General features: G+C 50.2%; 1 protein-coding gene across 1 annotated transcript in view; it reads left to right on the forward strand.

The window, feature by feature from the left end:
* The first annotated feature begins 1,426 nt into the window (after positions 1-1,426).
* The window catches only part of PPFIBP2 (PPFIA binding protein 2), a 144,934-nt gene continuing 119,299 nt past the window's right edge, over positions 1,427-27,061 (forward strand). The window contains 1 exon segment of the mRNA XM_007083180.3: positions 1,427-1,766. The gene's annotated coding sequence lies outside the window, so the exon portion shown is untranslated.

Consider the following 27,061-nt stretch of genomic DNA (forward strand, 5'->3'; position numbering starts at 1 on the left):
CAGGCCATACTCCCAGACGATTAAGCCAGAACCTCTGAGGGTAGGACCCAGGCTGTATTTTTTTAAGCCCCCTCCTGCAACATGGTTCTAGAGCGTGAATAAGCTTGAGAACCAGTGACTTACACCATTTTTAAAGGTAATTTTAAAAAAGTAATTGTATAATTCAGAGAGCAGATTAGCATTTTCTAGGGACTGAGGCTAGGGCAGTGTGTCCACTGGGGCAATAACATGTGGGATTTGGAAACACCCATGAACTCATGTGAACTATAGCGCCTAGGTCTACAAAAGCCTCTGCTGCTATTTTAAGGAAGTGAAAGAGAACTGAAGGGTGTCCTGCTGTAACACAACTCTTGTGGGCCCCAGCCTTCCTCTGCTGGCTTTGCCTTTAGTCTGCTTCTGGCCAGGTTCCGGCAGTGACCAGAGTCTCATATTTGCAGGGTGGCTTAAGTTCTGTTCACATGTAAAAGCCTTCTGGGCACACGGGTAATTTCAGACCACCAGGGTAATTTGAAAAAAAAGATGTGTCTTACGGAGTTTGTCCAGCCTGTAGAAATGTAGATAAAAACCGAGGCCAGGGCTGTAGTGACTCCTGCCAGAGCTCGGGACTATGCCAGAGTGTGCAGTGTAGATACCATCTGCGGCCCAAAGGGATTTTAATCAGCTGAACTGAGCAACTGGTCCTGGGAGGCCCAGGCAAGGCAACAACCTAGCAGCACAACCAAAGGGGATTCAGGCCATACACTAGGGGAAGGTGTTGGACTAAGTACCCAAGGCCCAGTCCCGCCTTGATTCCAGAATTCATTCCTGTGGTCAGAAGTCGCCAAAGCTCTTGGCCCTATGGAACCCCGCCTTGGTGCTGGGCACAGAGAAGTGCTTCTTGTCCTTAGCTGTTCACAAGACCAGGCGCAAAGTGTCTTTAGTCGGGGCTGACCACTAGGGGGACCTCCACGCCAGGTCGCGGGGTTCGAGCGCAGCCGGACTCTAGTGGGACGCAGAGCCTTCCAGACGGGTTGATCAGAGACAGGGAATGAGGCTGCCTTCAGGCCAACCTCAATTTGGACTGGATCCTACGGGTCCGGGAAGTCCGGACACCCAAAGTGTTGCTACTCTGGGTGTGCCTCCAGTCGGTTTTTCCGTGGCTTCTCTCTTTGCAACTCTAGATACAAATTGCTTTTCTGCTTCCTCGTTTTCATTTCCTACGGCCGGGGAATGAATGGTGCTGAAGGGCTGAAGAAGCCCAGGGGACAGGCAGCACTAGAGACAGGAACCGCCCGTCGGTGTCTCCGGGACCGGAAGGGTGCAGGGCGGGGAGGCAACAGGAGCGGAGCGGGGCTCACGGGGGCGTGGTCTTCGGGAGGCGGGGCTTGTAGCACCGTCCAGGGGGCGGGGCCACGGCTGGGCTGACTAGGCGAAGGCAGGTTCGAAAGGGCGGAGTTGACGAGGCCGGTCCCCGAGGAAAGGGAACCGGTGGTGGACCGGTTCCTGCGGACCGCCGCGGAGCCCGAGAAGGAAGGGGAGTGGAGGGGCGGTCCCAGGGGAAGGAGGGCGGGGAGAAGCGGGGGCTCCGGGACGAGCCTCCTGTGGGTCCCGCCCCCGTCACGTGGGCTCCAGACCCGGCCGCTGCCGCTCGGTCCGCTGGTTGGTCGGTCAGTTGGTCGGTGGGTCAGTGGCCTGCAGCTCGGTTCTCGGCTCTCATGTTCGGAGGTGGGAGGGACACGGGAGCGGCCCTCACACCTGAGCCGCCCGGAGAGGAGCCCAGCACCCAGGTCAGTGGGCTGTCCCCACGCCCCAGGTCCCCTGCGCGTTCCGGACCGGGAGCCCCCCGCGGGTACATTGCCTAGGTAACCGAAAGCCCCCAGATTCAAGAACCACTCGAGGAGTGGGGGTCAGTGCCAGTTAGGGCCCCAGAGTGGGTCCCAGACGCGAGGGCAGGAACCCTCTTTCTCTTCTCTGGCCAGAAGACTGGGAGGAGGGTATAACTCCCGAGGAGGATTTGCTTCGAATTTTCACCCAACCCTGCCTGGGATCCATGGACAATCCGCGCCCCTGCAGGTGCCAGCATGGCCCTAGAGATGCGCTGGGTGGTCATTCACTTCAGTTTTGTGCGGTATGTCACCGAAGCATCAGAGTAACTAGAGAGCACAAGGCGGGGGGGGGGGGGGGGGTGGTGGTCAGGCAGCTTAGGGTCTCTTTGCCCAAGCATATCTGTTCAGTGTGGTCAGATGCAACGCCTCGACTGAGACCAACTCTATACTCTAATTGCAAAAATGCAACATGCCATCAAAGTCTCAAGCCACTGCATTCCCAGGAGACTGCCAGATGGGGATGGTCCTACTTAAAAGTGGGCTCCTCCTCTCCCTCATGACATCCCAACTCCAGACCTGCAGTTTTTCTTCAAATGAAAATAAGATTATGTATTTAAAAGCTAGAATTTCCAAAGTTTGTGTAGGATTGAAACAGGTACTCTAACTAGTGTTTAATCCTCTTAAAAAACAAACCCAGAGTGTTGTAGTTTGCTTTCAGAGCAGCTGGATATTTGGTATCGGTGGGTCCCCCTTTGCATATTTTGGTCTACTTCCTATCTTTCTCTTCATTTGTCTCTTTCCTTTCCCAGTTCCTTAATTGATTATAATACAAATCGGAAGTGTTTCCAAATTGTATGTTGCATTTTGTGAAGTTAAATGCCCAACTACAGGAAGGTAGTTGGCTGTGCACAAAATTCATCTTCAAGATGTTCAGTCTTTGATTATTGTTTGTATCTGGAAAACAAAATATTATTTGATTTCGAGATTATTTCTCTCTTGGGGTTGGAAGGCAGCCCATTAGTATTCTGCTTAAATTCATATTTAAACAACTATGAAGTGGGAGATGAGAGAGATTAGTGCATTTCTCACTGCATTCATACATCATTTTATTCATACATTTATTATTATTATTCTTAGAAATTAGATGATGTGCCAGTTATTAGCTTATTGCTACTGGGGGGGGGGGGGACAAACTGAGAATCATGGTCTCTTCTTTACTGGGGTAGCTATGGCAGGTGCACTGGTTTTAAGACAATGCACTGGTTTTAAGTACAATGACAAATGCCCTGAAGGAGGGAAGAGCAAAGAGTTGTGGGAATTCCTGTCTTTCACCTGTGCAGGGAAGATCTGGGATAATTTCAAGAAAGGGGTGATGTGTGTGATCCATCTCGGAGGATTTCTCCTGGGCGTCTCCAGGCAGAGGTGGGTAGAGCATGACCTGGGCTGAGATCTGTGTAGGCAGGGCAAGCACCAGCTAGTCATGAGAAGTGGCAAGTGGTCTAACTGGACTCCCAGAGCAAGTGTTAGACAATAAAGCTGGTGACAAGGATGAAACATGGCCCCAGTGGGCCGTGAAAGCCAGGTGCAGAAGTCTGGACTTAGAAAGCATGGAGCCAGTGACAAGTTTTAATCAAGGGATTGACTGTGAGCTTCTCAAAGTCCAGGACCTTGGCCCTTGACCCTCCCAACCCCTAGCCAGACTGGGAGAAAATCCAGTAAATATTTGTGGAATGAATGGTCAGGCAACCCTTTGGAGCTGAGCTTCTCAACCTTTAACAAGCTTAAGAATCACGAGGGGGGTCTTAATTCAAATGCAGATTCTGATTCCTACCTAGGTCAGGGGTGGAACCTGATCTGCCTTTCTAACACATTCCAGGGTGGTGCTCTTCACTATCTATGGCAAGGATTAAGGACCATGGTTTGCAAACCTGGGGAGCTTTTAAACTGTTTGGATGAAGTGGGTCCAGGATGGTGTTCCCAAGTTCCCCCAGGGGTGATTCTGATGAAGGCCAAGGTGGAGCCTACTCTAGCCCACTGTGGCTGTGGCAAGGAGTGAGCAGAGGGGAAAGACCCTGGGATGGAGGGACCAGTTAGGACATTGAAAATCCACCAGCATAGAAGCGGTGAGGCCTTCTATTGGGCCTGAGTGGGACAGGTGGGAGAGACTTTGGAAAGATAGAATCTGTGGGCCAGGGGGCCAGGGAGTATGTGGTATCTGTCTTCAGACTGACCAGACTGCTTCCAGCAGTGAGGATAGGGGAATGATTCCAAGCCAATTCAGCTTTGGAGAAGAATGGCATGCCCTTTAGGCTATACCATTTGACATAATAACATTTGGAAGTTGGTTTTAACGTGGATGTCAGAAATTTTTTTTTTTTTTTTCTGAAATACAAACCTGTTCATGACTTCCCTGCTTAAAATCCTCTGGCTGATCCCCTCTTGCAAAATATAAGGAGGAAAAGCTAATATGAATGCAACTAATGAGGTATCTAGACATTTATTAAGTTCCCAGACTGTGCACCCCCATTCGAGAGGCGACACTTGGGTGGGGGGAGATGTGACATTGTCACCACTTGGTGTGGGCACAACTAGGCTGAAGCTTTTGGCAGCTTTGTTTTTTCTGGAGTCACTATTTTTCCTGCTTCCTCTTTACAGTGGTTCCACTTTATGTTTCCTGGCATCAGTCTTTGGTTTCAACACTTGCTGGCATCTAGGTGTCTCGGTTTTCAAAGAGCCCACAGGTGGTTTCAGAAAGGTGGGCTGTGTCCCTTATAGACTCTGAGAGTCAGGTCTCCTTAGCCCTTGCAGAGCTTCAAGACACCCATTCTTATCTCTGACACACTCAGTAAATAATCTGGGAGATGCAATCTGTTTAGCTTCAGACCCAGATCTCCTCAAGGCCTTGCGATTTTCCAGGGGGCTGCTAACACAGCTTTGTCTTCAGGAAATTTATGATTTTTACTTAGTGCTCCTAGGTAATTCTTACTTTGGTGCTCCTCTATAATTCTTGCTTTCATTTCCTCTGTCTGTCACGTATGCCCTTATGCACACAGAGAACTGACTCTTCACTGTGCACCATGCTCTTAATCACCGTGTTCCATGTCATGTAGTCATTTGGCCCTGTAACGTATCTGTGGATGGAAGGTCTGCACAAGATGGGATAGGGTTGCCTCCTTGATAGGGTAAAGTATAACATCCTTCTTTGGCCTTCCAGGCTCTGCAAAGGCTGGCAATAATTTAGCTCGCCAGCTGTATCTCCACTGTTCCCCAAACCGAGTAGCTCAAGAGATCCTATCTTTTGTGCCTCTCTGTCTTTGCACTCACTATTTGCTCTTCATGGAAAGCTTTTTGTCTGCCCCGTGAGCTGAACGGACTCTTATTAACTTCAGGATGCAGATCAAACTCTTGAAGCACCTCTCCTCCCCCCACCTCCAAGTCACTTTTACTCTTCTCTCTAGTACATACATGTAGCATCAACTGGAGAACTGTGCTATGGTCCTGAGGCGCTTTATTGGCGTGTCTCTGTCCACACCCACTCCAGACTCCTGTGTGCAGCTCTACATCTAGCAGATGTCCAGGAAGAGTTTGTGATAAACATGGGCCTGGAGCTGGCTGGTTTTGCAATGTTTGCTTCAGTAAAAGGGGAAAAGAGTAGGCTATTCTGCACAGGTGATGAGGGAAGAAACAAGAACAGAACCTGAAAGACTGGGACAGCCCAGTGAGGAGTGGCCCACATGGCTAGAGTCAGAGGGTGGAGTGGGGAGGGGACACCGGGAGAGGTGAGACTGCAGTCTTAGGCTGGGGAGAGGTCAGGGAAGGCCTTGAGCATTGAAGCTAAGGAATTGACATTTTCTTCTCATGATATTGAAGGCCTTTTGGTGTGGAAAACACGTGGTGAACTCTCTGCTTTCAGGAGGATTCAGGGCTGAAAAGGGCAGGTTGCAGGGCCAAGGAGCAACTTCCTGTGAGAACATGCTCTTGGAATAACCCATAGAGGTAGCTTAGGGTATAAATCAAGGCAATGGCAATAGAGATGGAGAGTGAGTGATCTTGTCCAGAAATCCTGCAGGATTTGGTGACTGACTGGATTTGAGGGAGAGGGAAAGGCATCAAATTGGACACTGACACTTTGTGCTAATGTGCTGGGAGAAGAACGAGGCATTGTTAGTAGCATGAGAGCAAGGAGGAGATTCTTGGAAGGGGGAAGGGAAATGAGGATGGTTGATTCCTTTTGGAATCAGAAGAGAGCCTTGAGTAGTTTCTCATATTACACACACACACACATACACACACACACTCACACACACACACGAATGGTGAAGCTACCCAAAGGAACCTATGCAGGGTCACCTGCTGCTGGTGGCAGAAGCCGGGCCTCCTGGCCCTTTGGCCTGGGCCTCTGTCCTTTGTAGCACTGTGAGTTGGCCAGAGAAGAGCTGCCAGAGGTCCAGATGGAGATTCCATTAGGCAGTGAAAAATGGGAAAAAGACCAGGTTTTGGGTGAATTCAGTCTGCAGAGCAGCTAAGGCTGGAATCTTAGAGGTCAAGAATTCAGAAGGGAGTCTGTTGGTAGCCATTGCCAATGTGGGTTTGAAGGCTCATGCGTCCTCCTTTCTGTCCTATGGCCTACTATATGTGGGCTGATGGAAAGTAGGGAGTGTTTTATGGTATGGACATTCATACTTGTTAGTGCTCCATGTTGGTACATGTGTATCGGATGGTTTTTCTGGGAATACAACCACCAACCTGTCAGTTCCGTGGAAAGATGTATTCCAAAACCCACACAATTTTGCCTCCCCCCCCCCCCCGACAAACTTTAGGGACGCATCCAATCAGTCCCGAGAAGTGGCCTGTGCAGTGTTGGAGTGGGGGGTGGTGGGTGGCACCCATCCGGGGAAGGCATCCAGCCTTAGGGACCTCGTTCCTCCAAGCAGAGGCCTGTGAGTAGGGCCAGTGTCAGGGGGCCAGATGGATGGGGGAGGGCCATAGCTGTCAGGGGAGGGGAGAAGACCTTATCTAGAATCTGACTGATGCCTGGAGACTCAGTGACCCTGAGGCTGGATTTCCTTTCCTCCTCATCTCTCCCTTCCACACCTTTCTGTCTGGCCAGGTCCCTCACTCTCCAGCCTCCCAAGGACAGGTCCTGCCTTTGCCATGGCACAGCGGTCACCTTAGTTTGCTAAGACAGATCTGGGCTAATGCATGTCAAACACTTAGATTATTGCCTGGTATGTGGTAATTGCCAAGTGAAAACAAAGACAAGGAAGCCTGGGGTTCAACTTCAAGGGAAAACTTGTCAAGCCTCCTGGCTCTTTTGAATTATGCAGCTGAATCTCTGGGAAGTTTCTACCTTATCTTGTTTTGATTTTTTGTTTTTGTGCTGTTAATTAATTTATTTAATTATTTATTTTTACTGATACTAAAATGGGTGCAGGGCCTTCTCATCCATGGTAAAGAATCAAGGATAGCCATGGATTGCAGACTTGGGACTTGGGTTGTCCAGGAATGACTCAGGAATGACTTATGCAGAGGTGAGTGGGTGGAGGGCCTTCTGACAAATCTCCAAGAACAGATTCTTAACCCAGGTGAGGCTGTTCACGGGAATTGATGGCAGCCTGGCCTCTCCTCGGGCCTATAGCTGCTGAGCCGGTCTCAGGCGGCTCTGCTTTGGGTATATCTGTTTCTTCCTGGTGATGAGGACAGGCATAAGGAAGGGTTCATCCAAAATCCCAGGGTTGATCTCTGTCTGCTCAGGGATAACCACTGGTTGCTGGGAGTGTGCTCAGTGGGCATAGTCAGAACTCCTGCCCAGACTCCCGGGTGAAAACGTAAATCCATAGTGACTTGTGTGCATGGTTGGAATGTACCAGTCACATGTAGCTGGGCCTCTCAGCTGGGCAGGGACCACTCTAACTGGGAGAGCCACCCTTGTGACTGCACTGCTATCTCAAGAAGTCTTAGCAAGCTTCTCCAACCTGCTTCTGGCAGAAAAGCCCAGAAATCTCTGCCAAAAGGAACTCCTAAGGTTGATAAACCATGTGTGCGTGTGTGTGTGTGTGTGTGTGTGTGTGTGTGTGTGAGAGAGAGAGAGAGAGAGAGAGAGGAAGGAAGGAAGGAAGGAAGGGTGGGAAGGAGGAAAGAACAGAAGGAAGGGAAAGAGAGAGAGAGAAAGAGGTAGTTGTATAGGAGCCAAAGGTCTGTTGTAGGGATTAGGGAAGAGAGGAGGGCAGAGCCACAGCTGAGGCCAGGAACACCAAGAATCGGTTACCTTTGTTTCTTACATGCACTCGTGGCAACTCCACTCTCTTCAGGGGCAACAGTCCTTTTCCCAACACAGGGCCTTGTTTCCCCTGAATCAAAGAGGTTTTGCAGGAATAGCTAGCTGGACACTGCGTGGCTTCACCAAGACAAAAGAGGTGTCGGCAGACTGGCCCCACAGAAAGCTGCCTCCAGAGGAAGGATATGGGGGGCTTCCGGCTTTGACGGGGTTTACAAAGGGCTTGTCTCATGAGGTGGGTGATATTATTCCCATTTCACGGGAGGCAAATACGTGCCAGAGAAGTGATTTTTTAAAAAAGACCCAGAGTTTTAGATTTAATTTATTGTCCAAATTGGGACACTCTTGAGAGAGAAAGGAGGCAGACAAATATGGGTGGGGTCTTGGGGTGACAGGACTATCTTGGGTGTACCAGGGATGTGGTGTCAAACTCCAGATTCAGTAAGCAACCAGGTCAGGTAAGGGGGAGGGTGGTGGTGGCTGGGGGACTGAGGAGAGAGGATTGCAGTAGGGGGAGGGGAGACGTTAGAACTTGAATTTGGACGGGAAAGGAAGATTCTTCTTAATTCAACATTTTACCAAAGCAAAGGAATAGTTCTTGGCTCTGACACCTGACCTTGACTGGATGTCATGAAAAAGTTTTATTACATAAGCTCTTCCTGTGACCAGCCAAGACATCTGGTTCTTCTATGCAGTGCCGCTCACCCGGTAACAACAACAACCACCCTGTGCGTCCGTCTAGGTTTTCGCCGCGCCAGCTCACTGGCACTGCACAATGCCTCGGGCACGGATTATTGTCCTGCTTCTGGAGATGAGGAAACTGACTCCTGCCTATCCCCCTCCTTCCAGCATGGCGGGCAGCAGGTGTTCTCCACCATGAGGACCTGGCCTCCCTGATCTCCGAGGTCCCTGCTAGCTCTAGAGTATGGACTTTGAACCAGACAGGCCTCCCTTTAAATCCCCCTTAAATCCCCCTGTACACGGATTTTCTGTCGCTGCTTTGAGCTTTAAGTTCCTCATCTGTTAAATGGGAACAATAATAAGCCTATTTCGTTTGGTTCTTGTGATGATGAAATGAGAGGATGCACATACCGTGTTGCCTGTGGTGCTTGGCTCATCCCATGTCATCCTTTTCTCAGGAAGCCCGGAAAAAACTACGTTGTCAAGAAGAGTGATTTACATCATCTAGCGGGCTTATTCTGAAATTTCGGGGCAAGTAGCGTTCTCTGGGTCTCTAGGTGTGACACGGAAGGGGCAGCCCTGGTGAAGGTGAGCAGGGAGTCCATAAGGCAGAAGTACATGGCAGGCGGGAGAGCCTGGTTTCAGATGGCTGGTCACCCATGTACAGGACGAAGGCAGCAGAGAGAGCTGAGCACCCAAACCAGCTCTGTGAGATGTGGCATGTGTCAGGGAGGTGCAGAGTCCTGCCCGCAGACTCCAAAAATCAATGGTGTGAGTTTCCTACCTGACCATGTGGAAAAGCCCATATAGGTTGCCTTAGCCTGGTTGCATTAATAGAAGTCCTGGCTTTAGACCTTGCTAGAAGATCATCCCACTTTTTCCTGCACTGGCCAAGGCTGGACACACCACACTCTGGGAGTAGGTGGAGGAGGGATGCTCTCTGCTGCAAAGCTGGAGTCTGTGCTCTGCAAGGTTTGAAAGGACTTGAGAACTGACAGGAAGACACCAGGGCCATGACTGATTTTCAGGTCGGACCTATCTTGTTGCGTGTTGCTCAGAGGGCAGAGTTGGGAGTCCATGGTGGTGATGGGAGAGAGAATTAGAGAAGAGGCAGATTTCAGTTCGCACTGATGTAAGAAATTCCACAGAATTCACGCTGATCTTTAGGGGGAGGCAGCAGTCTTACAGCCTGTGTTGTGGTCTATGTAAAGAGGGTGTTGTCCAAGCGGTATTGGTTAGAGAGAAGTTTGCAAAATAGTAGGGGAGGCAGATTTGCTGGGAGGTCTAACTAAGAGAACGGCAGGACTGTGGGGGATAGTTGGCTTCTGAGCAGAGATGAGTTGCAGCAAACGCAGGGTGGGATGAAGGCTGGAGGCCGGGAGGGGGTGGCTGCAAACTCTGCAGGACTTTCTCTGTCCCAAGCCACAGGCCAAAGTCCTGCCCCGTAACAGGGTTTGGAAGAGAAGCTTTGTGGCCTGAAACTCTGAAGCTGTGACCCCAAAGAAGTGGTTAGACTCTGTGTATTCTCTGTTCATGCCTACCTTGGCTCAGCCACCTATCCGGGGCTCGAAGTCTCTTACAGACTCATGGTCACCCCTTAAAGATTTTGAGAACACAGCATCCTGGCATCTGAAGAACCTGGGCCATGTGGTCTGAGGCACTGGCTCACAGCATCCAAAAGGAGATGGCAGGTATAGGAAGGAGACATCCAGGAAGGCACTGGGCACGACACTGGGAAGTCTGACTGTCTGTCTGCAGCCTGGGCTGCAGAGTGAGCTTCCAGCCCTAAAAGGAGTCGGGGAAGGGCTGTGGGCAGCAGGGCCTTATTCAAGTAGGCTGAGGTTTTGGGTGGGGTGTATGGGCGGAGGATGGAGAGTGTTGTGGTTAAGCAACGTGGATGCCTGTGGGGCACGCTATCCTGGCCTGGTTGGCAGGGAGGGAGGCCAGGGAAGCCCTAAAGTCAGAAATGGCCCACTGGATCTGAGGAAAGTCCCCCTTTCAGGAGCAGAGGTAGAGCATAATTCTAAGTACTCTGGAGGCAATAGACTTGTGACCTCATTTATTATTTCAGGCACTGAATGATTTTTGACCATCCTCTATGCTGAGGAGTGGGATGGCGGGAACGTGAGAGGAGTGAGACATGTCCTCTGCTTGGATAGCACTTAAGGAGTGTACTCCCTTCTCAAAACAGGCAATAATGACCAAACCACAGAGAAAACATTCAGAGAAAGAAGCGTTTGGGGTACCTGGCTTGCTGAGGAAGTGGCATTTGAGATGTGTCTGGAAGGAAAGATGGGGAGCAGAGACTCCCCTTCCTCTGGGTGAAAGGCATTTCTGGCTCAGGGAACAGCAATGCACAAAGGAAGGTGTGGGGATGGTGAATTAAGGGGCGGTTGCAGACAACAGCCAAGGGTTTGCTTTGGCTACAACTGAGGAATGGGGTTATATGGGTAACTGGGATTGGAAATCATCATTTATTAAGTCCCCGCCGGGCGTCAGGGACCGAGCACAGAGCCATCTGTGCTGATGTACATCTCACAGGGGCCTCTCAGAGCTTTCACCCAGCAGGAAAAGTGACTTTCCTAAGGTTCCCTAACTGGCAAGAGTCTGAAATAAGACTTACGACTGGTCTACCTGATCCTCAAACCCATGTTTTTTCCACTCTATCTTGCCACCATGTTGAGAGGTCAGATTTTTCAGAGTCTTAAGTTTACCATGAAGATCCAACTCTTCATGTTGAGGTGGGAAGATGGTCAGTCTGCACGTGTCGGATGACATTAACCTGTGAGAAGCAGTTGGTGGACGTGACCAGATTGTTAAGGATACACAGCCAGCCCCAATAAGTATATATGTACACACACAAAGACCTATTTGGAAGTAAGTCTCTAAAATAGTAGGAAGTTGCATAGTTCCGTGGTGCCATAGAAACTGTTACTTCCTGAGCACCATAGGCAATTGCTGATTTCCTGGCTGGATTCCTCCCACTCTATAAAGTACATGAGAATGGGGCTAGATAACCTGGAATCTAATCTAATTTCTACAAAAAGCCTCTTGGCTTAGCTACTTTACCATTAGTGACAAGTTGCCTACAACCCACCTCAGCTGTTGGAGACCCCAGGGTGTCAGCCGTAAAGGGATATGCAAGATGGCGCTCTGGATTGGGTTGGAAGGTGGGGTGAGGGACTAAAGTCGGAGAAACCTCGGCAGTAACCCAGGTAGGGGTGTGGGGGTGGAGAGAGGCCAACACTGTTCAGTAAACTGGCTGGGAGCCTGCCTGTACAGGGGTGTCGAGTGGGGGCTGGGGTGCCTGTGTGAAAGGAGAGCACCGTTTCCACCAAGCATGTTCAGGCTCTGAGCAGGTGGGTGCTGGTGGTGGCTGCCTGCTGAAGGTGGGCTCCTTCCTTATCTTGTATGCTATAGAGCCAGCCAGTCCTTATTGCTGATTGTGCCTGTGTCTACCCAGGGCCCCATCCTCTCTGTTCAGCTTGGCCGTACAGCCGGAGCTCAGAACCCAGATCCAGCCACAGCCTCTTCTTTAGGGTGGACCCTAAAGAAGGGTCCTTCGGGCTGCCCAATGGGACGCTTCCCCTCAGCCTGGAGAGAAAGCCTGAGAAGACCACCTTAGGGAGGCTGGGTGCAGATTGGTAATATCTGGGCTGCAGAGACTCGGGATTTCATGTTATAACAGGAGACTTCAGGTGGGACAGTGCCCTCCCTCTGTGTCCTGCCTACTAATCAGGAGCACTTTGAAAACTGTTAAGGGCTGCTCCAGGGTCATGAACCTAGTCCTCAAATGTCATGGTTATTTGTATTTGAGAGAGAATTTTATTTTATTTTTTACTTTTTTTAACATTTATTTTTTATTTTTTTAAATGTGAAATTTATTGTAAAAACCACATAATTTTCAAGAGAGAGCAAGAGAGGGGAGGGGCAGAGAAAGAAAGAGACACACAGAATCTGAAGCAGGCTCCAGGCTGTGAGGTGTCAGCACAGAGCCCAACGCGGGGCTTGAACTCACGAGCTATGAGATCATGACCTGCGCTGAAGTCAGACACTTAACTGACTAGGCCACCCAGGTGCCCCTGAAAGAGAATTTTAAATAAATCTAGCGACAGTTGAATGAGGGATGGCGTGAGAAGGCTTCCACAGGCTACATGAGACCCACGTCTTGTTGCATCACAGTCACACACCGTGTATGGCAACCTTTCCTAAGTAATCCCGGGAGCAATTGCCCGTTTGGCCATAGGTAGGTGTTCTGTGAGAGTGTGATGTCCACAGGGAGCAATTGTGGGGCCTCTCTGGGCCACCAGTACAACTTGACCATCTTCTGTCAAAGCTACCTCTGAATTAAATGGGCTCTCCTGACACCAGTGCCCAGGGCCAGGGACCTCCTGCTCCATGAATGTGGTCAGGACATGGCCCTTCCTGCCCCCAACCCCAGGAGCCCAGTTTCAGCTTCAGCCTCCATGTTTGGGGTCTCCCAAATCCATCTCCCGGCTGTGACTTCTCTGCCAGGTGCCTGCCTGGCCCGTGAACAACATAAACCCTGCCTGCTCACTGTCCCAAAGTGAGGTGCCTGAGAGACCCTGGTGGAATGGCTGAGAAAGCTGCCAAGGGGCTCTAAGAGTAAGCACAAGATCAATGGGACACTTTCTGCTCTGGAAGACTTGGTGGCCTGGACCTTTCTGTCCAATACTGCTAGAGAATCACAGAAAGTTTGGAGCACGTGTGCTGTGTTTGTAGCCCCAGGCTCTGCCTAACTGGGGGCTGGCTCCAGGGGATTTGGTAACTTCTCAAAGGGAGTCAGTGTCATATATTTTTTCCCCTAACCCCAGCAGTTAGGGCCTGATAAGAGGTCTTGGCCAAGTCCATCTTCTGGAATAGTGCACTTAGGGACATGTTCTCTGAGAGGAGAGAGGCAACGTGTTACAAATCTACTGGGCCGGGCACTGAGCGGGGTGGTTTACTCTGTCCTCTCTTGTAACCCTCCGACCAGCCCTGTGTGAAGCAGGTATTATTATCTCCGTTACATAGTAACCGGAGAGGTTAATATCTATTACCCAAGATCAAAAACTAACCCAGCTCTAAGGAGCAAAGCCAGGATTTAAACGCAAGTCTGACTGCAAAGCTTGGACTCATTCTACTGCCTCCCCCTGCTCCTCTCCTTCCTCAGGGGCATGGGAAGGAGTGCAGGAGCTAGGAGTTCGGAACAGGGGTGGCAGGGGGCAGGAGGGATCTCCTGTTGGTACTTACTTCCCCTGCTGTGGGTCCTTTCTACCCTTTCACTATGAATCTGAGAAACTGCTGGGGGATCTCCCATGGGAAATAACCCTGCTCTATGGACAAGAAGTGAGAAATATGGAGAGAGGCTCCCAGGAGCAATTGCAGGCGCTCCCACCACCCGGGGATCAGACCGACTGACTTCCAGGAGCGAGACCTCTTGGGCACACGGAGAAGGGAATTCTCTAGCTGGCTTGTCTTTGGTCTGCAGGAGTATGTGTGCAATGGCAGATTCCTGGATCACTTTTCTCAGGAAAACCCCCACATCACTCTGGCCTAAGTGCTGTCAGGGGCAAATGTCTTGTGATAGGTGAGCTGAGATTAGTGCCCTGGGCCTTGCCCTCCTTCCCCCCATCACACGCTGGAGTTCTTGAGTTGGGTTGAAGAGGAGACAGCTGGGCCCAGGGCACTTAGCTCCTTGAATGCAGCTTAAGAGCCGGTCAGCTGCCACGTCTCAGAGTTTCCTCCTTGAAGCCCAACAAAGTCTGGCCTTGATCCCTGGTCATGTCCCATTTGGAGCTGACTTGCAAAGATAGATAAAGGACTATGAGGAACTGTCCCTACCTGGATGTTGTTTGTCTTCCTTAGACTGACAGGGATGGGCAACAGGGCCCCACATCTCTGGGGAGAAGGCCCTGTGTCTGCAGGTTAGTGTGTCCAGGATCAGACCGGGGTGGGTCCTAGCTTGTTAACCCTGCCATAACAACACACACAGATTAGCTGGACTGAATGACAAAAATGTGTTGTCTCTCAGGCGGGAGGCTGGAAGTCCAAGATCAAGGTGTCGGCGGGCTTGGTTTCCTCTGAGGCCTCTGTCTTTGACTTGTAAATGGTCATCTCCCCGTGTCCTCACATGGTCTTCCCTCTGTACCCATATGTGTCCTTATGAGAACACCAGTCATGTTGGATTAGGGTCCACCCCCATGACCTCGTTTTAACTTAATTATCTCTTTAAAGAGTATGCTTCTAAAGATAGTCACCTTCTAAGGTACTGGGTGTTGGGACTTCAACATACGAATTTGGGGAGGGGGATATACTTTGGCCTGTGACAGGATGTTTCCCAAATCCTCAGTGAACAAGCCTCCGTGTCCTGGTGAGGTAAGAGAGGCAGTCACTGCCAGTCCTGCCGAGGCACCAGGAGAGGAAGGTAGGCCCAACGCAGTCAGTGCAGGAGGCTTGATTGGCCTTGTCCAAAGGCTCAGCCCTGAAAAGTCCAGGCCAGGCAGTTCCCTTGTAGTCTAGGCTCTCTAGCAGCAGTGGGTTCTGTGTGCCGTCTTCATCTGCCTCCCATGTGGTCCTCAGGCCTCCAGTGAAGACAGAGCTGCTAATACCCTACTAATGAAAACCCTCCAGCCCAGGCCTACAGAGGAAGCCCCTTTCTCCTGACAGAGACAGGAGCCAGGCTGTCCTTGCCAGTGCACACAGCCTGCCTTTAGGGAAATTCCCTGGTCTCTTACTGGTCTAAACGTTTTCCCCCCCAGTGCAAAAAGAAAACTGTTGCATCGATTCAAAATTAAACTGTTTGACAAGTGTTGAAATGAAGCCTCAAAAGACAGAATAAACTTTGATTAATCCAGTTAGTATTTACCTAAAGCCTGCCAAATTCTGGGGTCTGTGCTCCCCCCGAGCCAGCTTGGGAGGCACATAGGAGGTATCCAGCTACAGGCTACAGTTATGTATGAGGCCCCTGAACTAGATGATAGAGAAAACTCGCCAATTCAGATGTTTTTTTTTCTTGTTGCTTAGCATTGTAAAATAATAGAATAAGTGGAAATGCCTGGTTTTATCATCTGTTAGGGGAAGTTACGTTCTCTTCTCCCGTCAGTCCTGTGGAAATCTACCTGCATTCACCACTTGTCCCTAGGTCGTGCCAGGGCCAAGCACGGTCAAGTCATTCTTACAGCAGAGCTCCTTCACCTCTGAGGATTAGTCCGTGAAGAGGGGGTCTCGTGTACAGAGAAAGTGAGAGGGGAGAGGCTGCCATGGACGACTTCCCACGTTTATTCAGAAAGTTGGCCAAGCTCGCTCGCGCTCTTTCTCACATGCCCCTCCTCCTTTTGCCCTCCACTCAGTGCACACACCTAACATCTTTCATCAGCTAGCATATACTGAGTGTCTACCTGTGTGTCGGGTTCATGGCTGGGCTCTGAGGATGGGAAGGTGAATAGAACATACTCCTTGCTCTCAAGCATTTTAATTTAGAAGAGGAGACAGACATATCGAGGACTTGGACAACCAGAGCTGTAAGCAAGTTGATGCAGGTGAGTACCAAGTATGGCAGAAGCAGAGAGGAAGAGCCAGCCAGCACCTTCAGGCACTGGGGGGTGATGGTGTCAGGAAAGGCTTCCTTGGGTCGGTACATTTGGATAAGGTCTTAGAATGGGTGAGATTTAAAAGTATAGCTGGAGAAAAGCACCCCAAACATAGGAATAGGGAAATCCTTCAGTTATTTAGGGAGTAGGAGCTGGCTCAGTGAGGTTGAACTAAGAGTGTGGTGAGAAGTGCAGCTGGGAAGGTGGATCTTATAAGAGGGCTTAGATGGCTGAGCTAAGGAATACAGCTTTGTTCCTGAACCAATGGGGAACCATGGAGGGTTTGGGAGCAGAGTAGTAATGCCTTGGGAAAGGTGGGTTGGACAAGAGTCATCCAGAAGTAGGAAGCCTAGAGGAGGCAGCTTTGGCAATCAGGGAGAGGGTGGAGGCAGGGTGGAGAGATGATAAGGGTCTGAAGGAGAGTGAGCTGAGCCTTTGGTCATTTGGTCAGGTGTTAGGATCTACAGAGAGCCTGAATGGCACTGTACAAGAAGCGCCATTTGTGTCACTAGGAATTGAGGTTCAAACCCCAGTTCTGGTTCTCTTGATCCCCAGCAAGGAAAGGTGGAATCCTGTGCCCCCCTCTGGAAAAGCTCAGATCCCTAAGTGCTGGATTTAAAAAACAAACAAACAAACACAAGGAAACCTTTGTTATAAAAATAATTCAAACACACACAAAAGTAGAAGAAATCATATAATGAATCAATTTACTTATCAACCAGCTTCAACCATAAGCCCTTGCTGGTTATATTTTTAGGGGATATTTTTTGTGATGAAGCTTCTTGAAAGTATTCACGTTGAGGCTACATTTAAAGCATATTTCTCTGAGTCTGTCTGTCATCAGGTTGAGGCACTGAAATGACTTGATGTCTGTTTGTTCCTCCTTGAAGGTGAGATTGTGCATGTGTGTGTGTTCTCTGCTGTGAGAAGGGCAGTGAGGGCAGCCTTCTTTGTGTTCTGGGGCTGAGGAAAGACACTTCTAGCAGTGCCCATCAGCGGGTAAGGTTCTGTCTGCCAGGGGGCAGGTGAGGTGTGGACATGGGAGAGAGTGGAGGCATGGATGGCCTTCGGGGGGCAGTTTTCAGGGTTGGACACCCTCCTTATCCACTCACTGAAGGATGCCTGTGGCCTGAGAGCCTGGTCTCTGCTGAGAAAATTGACAAGACTAATCTATAAACTAAATAGCAATGAACTAATTCACTCTGGCGGGCATTGCCCAGTGGCCACAGCACAAACACCTGTCCTCCTAGACTGCCCTCCTGGCATTTCCCACAGGTGGACTACAGGGTCATCTGCAGGTTGCTGGGGATCCAGGTTCCCTGACAGAGGGCACTGTGTGGATGGTAGGGGTCACCCAAGCTGCTGTGGGACCTCCTTGCTAGTGACGAGTACTCATACCTCCAGAGATGATGCACTGGTCACCAGTGTGCCATACAGACCAACACAGACCAGTCCTATGGCCACTGCCACTTCATCCTTCACTGAGTGACCCAGGTTGGTGCGCGTTTGATAATTATTTGTACTGTGTAAGCGCTGTCTGGTTTTAGCACCAACTGAAAAGTAAGACCAAGAATCAGACAGATGGAGACTAACATATCAGCTCTGGGGCTAATAAAGATGTTGAGAATGGCCAGTAGGGTTCCCAGTGCATCCCTTTCCTTACCTGGCATATCTACCTAGGCCAGAGATCTGGAACAAGGCAGCTCTGGAAAAAGAGAGGGAAGGGTGGAGTTTCCTTCCCCCATTCCCTCAATCAGATACTTAGCGGTCCAAGAAAGAGGATGTCAGCCCCTGTTGGATATCCCCATGGCAACATGAAACAACCAAAACGGAGGTGTGAGCAAGTTGTGGGTCAGCAGAGATGCTCTTAGACAAGTAGGGGTAGGGATGCTGTCATAAAGGAAGGAGAATCACCTTGAAGAATTAGTTTCGATGGATAGAGACTAGAGAAGGGACCATTATTTTGAGGGGACAGCATGAGAAAGGCACTGCAAAATGAGAATGCCTTCCTATGGCTGGAATGTCAAGAAATCAGAAGGGTACAGTTGGAAGTGGCCAGGCTTGGCGAGGAAGTGCTGCAGAGTGGTTAAGAATATGACCTTGGAGTTGTACTGCCCGGGTTCAATCCCATCTCCACTGCTTCCAGGATGTGTGATTTGAGCAATCGTTTAACCTCTGCAAGTTTCAGTTTCCTTGTCTGTAAAATTTGGATAACAATAGTTTATAAATATTGAGGTATGAGACACACATAAATATTAGCTCAGTGCAGAATGAATGTTTAAGAAATGGCAGCCGTTAGTATTACCATCATGTGTTGTCCAGGACAATTTGGGGTAAGCTAACAGATGCTTAAGATGCCAGACTCATGAGCTTGGATTGCTGTGGGAGAGGCCAGGTGAGAGAAGGCCCTCCAAGGCCTAAGTTCAGACACCTGAACACAACTGGGCCTGCTGTGGGAGGGATGATATGGAGCAGCGCCTCCCTGCCCAGAGCAATCCACAGGGGCCTGTCTGCTGTTTGAAGGCAAGGGCGGGTCATGGGGGAACGCATAGTGTGCAGGTCAAGCAGGCCAGGAGCTACCAAGAGAGAGCAGGACCATGCTGAGAGAGTTTCTGATCATGCTCAATCTCTGGGGCTGCTAAGAAATAGCCAGAAAGCTGAAGAGCATTTGAATGCTTTGGTCTGGAGCTTACAAAAGTAGTCTAGTGTTACGAGTTGTGAATATGGAGGTGAAGTATGGATTGTCCAGGGAGAGACTGTAGAAGAAACAGGAATAGAGCTGAGCACAGGGATGGTGAGTGGAAGCTGAGACATAGGACATTTAGTGAAGGAAGAGGATCTGGAAGAACCCAGAGAGCTTTTTGTCCCAGATGCCAAAGGAGGAGAGCATCTCATGGGGTTTTGTGTGGATGAGATGCCAAGGAAAGCAATCCTAGCCAACACTGACTGATTGCCAGTCTAAGTGCTTTACTTGTATGAACTCCTGTAACCTTCACAACCACCTTTGAGACACGTGCTTAAGTTATCCTCATCTGACAGATGAGGAAGCAGAGGCACAGGAGACCCCTGGCCAGGGAGCATTAGAGACGGGGTCTGACTACAGTCCGGCTCTACAGCTCAGCTTGTGCTTTAAGCCCACCCTTTGCTGCCTCTCACAGGAGTAAGAATGGATATAGCTTGGGAGGTGGGGGGCAGTAGCATCAAGGCACAAAAATGGAGATCTAATGGCAGCAGGCCTGGAGAGAACAGGAGGAGGTGAGAGCTTTGGTAGTGAAGCCAAGGAGAAACATGAGGTGGTGGCTGAAGGAAGGGTTTGAGGAGAACAGAGGCTTTGATATTTGTGTGGTCCAGAGGAAGGAGTAGGAGAGGGGACAGAGGCACAGTCAGTGTAGAGAGGACACCACTGAGAGCCTGGGCCACAGTGGTACTAGATTAGGGGAGGTCTTAGGAGGCCAGAAGGGGAGTTGAGGGATTAGGTTTCTCACCAAAGAAAGATGTGTGGTAGTTTGCCGAGGAGAGTCTGGTAGGAAGGATGCACCAGATTAAAGATCTAGGTGCAGGAAGATCTGGCGGAGCTGAAGCTCCTGAACTTGCCTTCTCAGGCAGGGGGAGATGGGGTGAACAGTGACCCGGTGGCATGAGCTGTGGAGGTGGCTGGAGGGAGGTGGGCAGGTCTCAGGGAATGATCTTGTGTGCTGACTGCTGACATACATCAGGCCCCTGCAGTAGGAGGCCCATCCCTGCTGTCCAGGGGTGTTGAAAGGGGAAATGGAGTCAGAGGAGAGTGTGGGAAGGTTCCTAAGGTGGGCAATGGAAGGGACAGCCTGCCATGGCCCGGTCCTCGGGGAGGGGGAATTCTGAGTGAGCTTCCCTGAGAAGGTCCTAGCATCCTGCTGCATTATTGCTGGTAAAGGATAGGCAGCTTCCAGGTAGATTCCTTCAGTGACTCCCATTGCCTGATGGGTAAAAGCCAAGTTCTAGAGAGACCACTCATAAGCTGGTCCTGGCCTCATTTGCTGTCATTCTTTCCCAGTCCTCTGGTCACACCAAGCTGTATGCATTCACGAGCATGCATGCACATGCACGTACACACACCTGTCCCCCAACATACTTTAGGATATGTACACTCCTTACTCCGTTTGCAGTGCGTTCACATTTCTGCGTGCTGCCCATCAGAGATACTACACTTGCTCCCTGAAACTTTCTGGGATTGCCCATACTTGCACTGGTCACTCCTTCCTCCTGCCGCTCAGCTTCCTGAACATGAGGTCACATGGTTGTGACCCTGAACATGCTCAGCTTCCCTCTCCCGGGAGTATACCGGGTGCTGTATTGTTGCATACGTGTCTTTCTGGAATCACAGGGCAATCTATGGTGCCCGGCACCTACCAGCTTCCCCTCGACTGATCCTCACTTGTATGAGTGGGTGACACACTGAGCCTTATTACCCATAAAATGATGAGCAAACGGTCAATTTTCAAAACTCAGCTTCTCTTTGAAAGTAACTTCTGTGTGATATTTTACATGTTGCTTGCTTACTGAGCTAGTGACATTGTAATATTGCCATTAGCACTAAATTGCTATCTGAACTTAATTTTAGGGATGATGGGAATTTCAGGGAAATGATGCTTTTCTTCTCACAAAGGAATACCTTGATGACTTTAAAATTAGACCATTAACTTATCCATTTCTGAAGTCGAAGTTGGTAAAGCCAAAGTTTGTTGGCTCTGCCTTATAGATCCCAGATAGAGGCCCAGTTCTACATGGACCCTTCACATTTTAATTGATGTGGATGAGCAACGAAAGCATTTTGACCCTTGGAAGATAAAGAAGAAGCATTCATTCATTTCCTCTTAGCATCGACTCCAGGGTTTTACAGATGATGCGGGGCAAATAGTGTTTGTTAAATAGATAAATTTAGATAAATAGATAAAAATATATACATTGATTTTTAGGAGTCATGCATCTTTTATGACAGTTTCCTGTCCCATGTTTTCTTTTTTCAAGTAAAATATGATCTTGTAACAGCTGAAGGGGGTCAGGGCAGTGCACAGAATCCCCATGAAGACACTGTATGAAGGGGAGAAGTTAGCAGTGTCTTGGCCCCTGGTGTTTTGAGCCCTGTTTGTTTGGACATGGAAGCCAGCTTCCTGTCTCCCACCGTTCACTGCTCTGAGCAAGTCTGCAGAACAAGGCAGTATGGTGGGGACAGCAAGCAGGGACTTAGGTGACAGACACACTGGACTCCATGGAAGGACTTTCAGCAACCATGTGACCTCAGGCAGTGTCTTAACATCTTTATGTCTTAGTTGCCTCTTTTGTAAAATGGGGCTGATAATTATAATACATCCCACACAGGATGGCCAGGAAGATTAAATGAGGAAATGAGGATGGAGTCTTTTCACAGGGGCTGCTGCTTCTGGCACAGGCAGCTTTTTGCACACAGGTGGAAACCGCACAGGCAGGAGGTAGCGTGCCATCATCTGATGTCCTGTGGATGGTGGTAGTGGCAGGGCAGGCAGAGAGATCTCCGAGCATGTGAGGTGTTGTGGCTGCGGCGTGGTCCTTCACATCCCAGCCTGGAAGGGGATGCTCATTTGTGTCTACTCCCTGGACTTGATGTTTCCGAGACTCTCAGAAGGAAGCGAGAGAACCTTCCGCCCGAGTTCTCTAAGTGGCTGCAGTGAGCCCCACTGTAGTGAAGACACAGACATACTTGTTGTAAACACAGTGTTAAGAGGCACGTTGATGGGGGCTTGGTGATACTCTGTCCCCTGGACACCGTCTGGCTCCCCAGCTCCTTCTTCCCAAAGGCAGAGATTCGGGCCTGGCTGTCTGCCCGTCAATCCCTCTCCTACTTGGAGTGTCTGCATTGCTTGTCTTCGGAGATCTGCCCGGACTCTCCTCCTCAGGCCTGGGTTGAGGCCCATGGCCCTGGTCACTGAGATTGCTGTGGGCTCTTCACCATGACAAGCCCTTGGTTGGGGAAAAGGACCAGCTTGGGGGCAGAATGTTAAGAGCAGAAATGGGTGGTGAGAACAGCCAGAGGAAGGTGAAGCAAGTGTTTAAAAATCTTAAGCAAAGACCTGGAAGGAAACCCAACATCAGGTCTTCAGTGTTCCCGAAGCCCAGAAGGTCAGATGTGCTGCTTGGGTGTGAGCCACGACACCCTCACGCTCTCTCATACCCGTTTCCTGGCCAGACCCCGTGCTCCTCCTTCTGGGCTGGGCTCCTGTGTCTCATGCTCATATCTTTGAGGGTGGTGCTTCTCTTAAAAAGCTTGCCATTCCCAGCAAGAGGGAGGATGTCGGCCCTGCTCCTGAGTCCCGGGGACACCTAAGCTGGGAGGAAGTCCCTGGAGGTGAGGTGTCTGTACCTGATGCTACTCACTGCATTCTTCGGAGGAGGGAGTTGAGCTCTGTGGCCTATTCCCTTGCTACGATTGCGTGTTGGTGGGAGAGCTTTTTGGGGTCACGGAGCCTTGCTTGACGGGCTGTGGTTTGATGAGAAGGGCTTGAGCTCTTTGGGTAAGAGCTTAAGTGGAAGCATCTGGGTTTGGATGTGCCAAAGGAGGCTGGTGGAGGAGCAGTGACATGTGACAGGAGTTGGGCCAGGTTTTCAATGGAAGGGGCAGAAAGAAAAAGGACTCCTTCCAGCAGGTTCGGTGGAGCTGGGCTCCAGCACAAATGTTCTTAGGGATCTATTGGAACTGGCCCCGCAGGGAGTGGCTGGGAATGCCCAGTGCACACAGCTCACTAACCTGGCACAGCGGGAAAGAGACGCTTAGCAAGAAATACTGCCTTCGTCCCCCGCTGGCCCCGGCACTGCCAGCCTGTGCCTCAGCTTAGCACCCGTGAGCGGTTCTGGCACACCTCAGCCCCCCGGCCTCAGCTTAACTGGCTGACTAAACACAGCAGCCTGATCTGGGATATTTAGGTGGGAATGAGAAGCCTGTGTGTGAAAAATATGTTTGAAGCTGAAAGCGTCAAACAAATGTTTGCTATCAGACATGACTGATACTGTGATTAGAGCAGTGCAAGTTAAGTGGCTTTTTCTACCTTCAAAGGCTTTCTTCTGTTTCTCCTGTGCAGTTTTTCTTAGGCTACTTCAGCTTCTATTCATTGACAAAAGAAATCAAGGCCCCGCCTCTTCGCTTTTATTAGACTCCGATATTCACTGATGGCATTCCGTAATTCTGATGGCAGCTTCCTCGGCATCCTGGCCCCTCTGTCCTGCTCCAACCCCTCTCCTGTGACAGGACGTCTCTGTGTCCCCTGATCTCTCCTGATGGAAAGTCAATGCCTGTAGCCTTGTCCTTCAGTCCTGATACAAAGCCAGTGTCTGCTGGGCCCTGCCGTTGCCCTGAGGCCATGCGTGCTGCCTTACTGCATCGGCAGGCCCTTCCCTCTGGGGACAAAGTCCTCCAGACTGGACAGGACCTCAGGCCTCAGGGCCTCCTGGGGCCCCTGTCACCCACAGGAGCCTCTCAACTTCCAGTTTAGACCAGTGACCTCTTCATTTTTTCCATTTTCTCCTTTTTGGAATGGGAATGTCTATCCACACATGCTCTGAGCCAGGTCCAGGGCTGAACTCTGGGCTTTGGAGACTGGCTCTGCCCACAAAAAACTTAACATTCAGACGAAGTAGTCGCACATATTGAGTAGCCAGCGCTCTAGAGAGTTCCAGGCGCTGTCCAGGAAGTCTGTCATGGGCATGAAGAGGGGGACTGAGTTGGAGCAGTCATTTCATGGGGGGGATGGGAGGGGATCCCTAGAATGATGATATTGGAGCTGGACCTTGAATGAGGAGTAGGAATTGACCAGGGGGAAGGGAGGTCTTGGGCTAAAACATTGCATGTTGGCGGGGGTGGGGGGAGCTCACAGCAAAAGCAGGTGGGGTGAAATGGTTAGTGCTCAGGGCCAATGGGGCCAAGTGCGGCTGAGACAATTATTGTTGCTGTGGTTGTGAACTCCCACCCAGCTTTATGCAAAGGACTTCTACACACATTATCTCCCTGACTCTCCGTAACCTCACGATGTGTATATTTTCCCCTGCCCTTTGTAAATAGGGAAAACGAAGCTCAGTGATGTTGAGGAACTTGTCCAAGGACTTAGCCCATGACAAGAAGAACGTGGGCCCAAATGCAGCCTGACTAGAGAGCGAATGCTCTTGACTACCTCATGGGTCCTTCACTTTGTCTCTGGGGTATGAGGTGGTGAACGGTTGTACAGGTGCTGGAGTGCCTTGGTTAGGTTTGTGAAATAGACCCATGCTCTTGGCAGCAGGGTGGAGCATGAGGGCTGTGTGGGGGTGAGGCTGTAGGCAGGCAAGGCAGTCAAGCCATTGTGGTCGTTCAGATGGGAGATGATATGTGGCCTGAAGCAGGGTGGAAGATGAGTGGACAGATGTGAGAGCAGGTGATGAGGGAGACTTTGCTGGATGTGGGTGAGAGGCCAGAAGGCCCCGGGAAACTCCCAGGTTTCTGGCTTGGCAACTGTGGTGGCGTCACCAAAGTGGGTGGGGGAGCATACTGGGGAAGACCATCTTTTGGGGCCCACCAAGTGTGAGGGCGTGGAGAGGGAGGTGGGCATCAACTATGTGGGGGGGCGGCGCTGCACCTGGCTTTAGTTTCCTACTGACAATGAATAGTTGTGAATCTGTGGGAGTGTCCTCAGGGTTTACTGAACGGGGGTGCCCTCAGGGGCTGAGACACAGGGAAGAGTTGCAGGGGAGATGGCTGTGCGCTGCTGTTTTCCTCCCTTTCCTAAAAAAATAAAGAGATGAGGAGACCACCTTTAGGTGGGCAGGATCAAGTTCGGTTTCCTGGAGGAATTATCTTGAAGAGAAGATGGGAATTTAGCAAAGAAAGCTGCTGGGTTGGGTATACAGCAGGAAAGCAATTGGTGCAGTCAATTAACGAACAATTAGAATCCGTCCACTGAGGACAAGACATTTGGTTGGGATGGGTGGAGGTTTACCTGAGGGCTAGGATGGAAGTTAAAATTGCAACCCAGTAGGTTGAGTCCATGTGGTAAAGGGCATGAAGTGTAGGGGCTGATTGATGGTGAGCCTCCGAGACTTTTCTAAGCAGAAAAGTGCCTGAGCTGTGTTTGCATTCTCTCATTGGCTCCTCAGCTTTTTTCTCCTTTTAAGTTTATTTATTTTTGAGAGACACAGAGAGAATGAGCAGGGGTGGGGCAGAGAGAGAGAATCCCAAGCAGGCTTTGGTCAGCACAAAGCCTGATGCAGGGCTCAAACCCATAAATCGCCAGATCATGATCTGAGTCGAAACCAAGAGTTGGACGCTCAACTTACTGAGCGACCCAGGTGTCCCTCAGATTTTTTCAGTATCAGAATCACCAGAGGAGCTAGGTCAGGTTACAAAGGTCAGGCCTCTGTGCTTGACTGGCTCTCCAGCTGACTCCGATGAACACCAGTGTTTGAGGACCACTGAGTTAGGTGAATCTTCAGTGCAAGGTGGGTGGACAGGGGTGCCTGGAGGCAGGCAGCCAGTTAGGAGGCTCTTGTAAGAGTCTAGGGTGAGGTAATGTGGGGACAGGTGAGGCTGTGGGAGCAGATGAGATCACCAGCAGTGAGCACTGGGCAAGAAGATGGTTTCTGGTCTGACTCAGCAGCACTTGGCTCCCCTGATTGCTTCCTTCTCCATCCTGAACCCTCTGTTTGGCTTCTAGGGCAGCACTTTCTCAATTCTCCTGGCTGCTCCCCCTTAGTCCCCTTTGTTGGTTCTTCTTCCTGATGGCTGCGTTGTAGTGTTCCAGAGAGTTCTGGGGCCTCTTGCTTTTCTTTTCCCTTTTCATTCTTTCTTCCTTCCTTCCTTTCTCCCTCCCTCCCTCCCTTCTTTCCTTTCCTTTCCTTCCTCTCTCTGTCTCTGTCTCTGTCTCTGTCTCTGTCTCTCTTTCTCTGCACTACTTAGGTTACTTCATGCAGTTGTTTTAAATTCCATATCCATACAAATGGCTCCCAAATTCTCTCCAGCCAAACTTCCCTCCCAACATTAGACTCATATTTCCAGTGTATCTTCCTAGGTGTCCTTAGGCATCTTAAACTGAACATTTCCAAAACCAGTCTCCTGATGACCCCTTCCCCTGCCTCAATGGTTTCTTCTGCAGTCCCTCCAACTCTCCCAGAGACTCAGGGCAAAAACCTTATAGTAATTCTGATTCCTCTCTCCCATGTCCACTCCATCAGTATAGTTTACCGGCTTTGCCTTCAACATATATCAAGAATGAGAACATTTACCACCATTATTCTGGTCCAAGCTACCTTCATCTCATGCCTGGTTTTCCTGTGTTCACTGATGCACTGCACCCCCACCAGCCCTGTTCATTTTCAGCCATAGTGTTCCTTTTTAACAAGGTATGTTAGATCCTCCTGTGCTCAAAACCCTCCAGTGGGTTCCCGTTTCAGAGGCAAAGTGGAAGAACGGTGTGCATCCTCAGGCAAGCTGCCCAATTTTTTGCTCATCAGCAAAGTGAGAGGATTCCTAAGTGGCACATGGGGATTACGTGAGACAGTGTTGGAGAAACTCCCAGCAAGTAGCTAACAGACACCTGCCCGAGAGGAGGAAGGAGCATGGAGTCTCTACTCTCTGCCAGGCACACTGCACATATTACTTTTTAAGTGTTTTGATTTTGATCACTACTATACATCTACACAATTTAAACAGTGAAATAATTGTATACGAT

The sequence above is a fragment of the Panthera tigris genome, chromosome D1 (genome assembly GCF_018350195.1).
Source record: "Panthera tigris isolate Pti1 chromosome D1, P.tigris_Pti1_mat1.1, whole genome shotgun sequence".
Classification (NCBI taxonomy): Eukaryota; Metazoa; Chordata; class Mammalia; order Carnivora; family Felidae; genus Panthera; species Panthera tigris.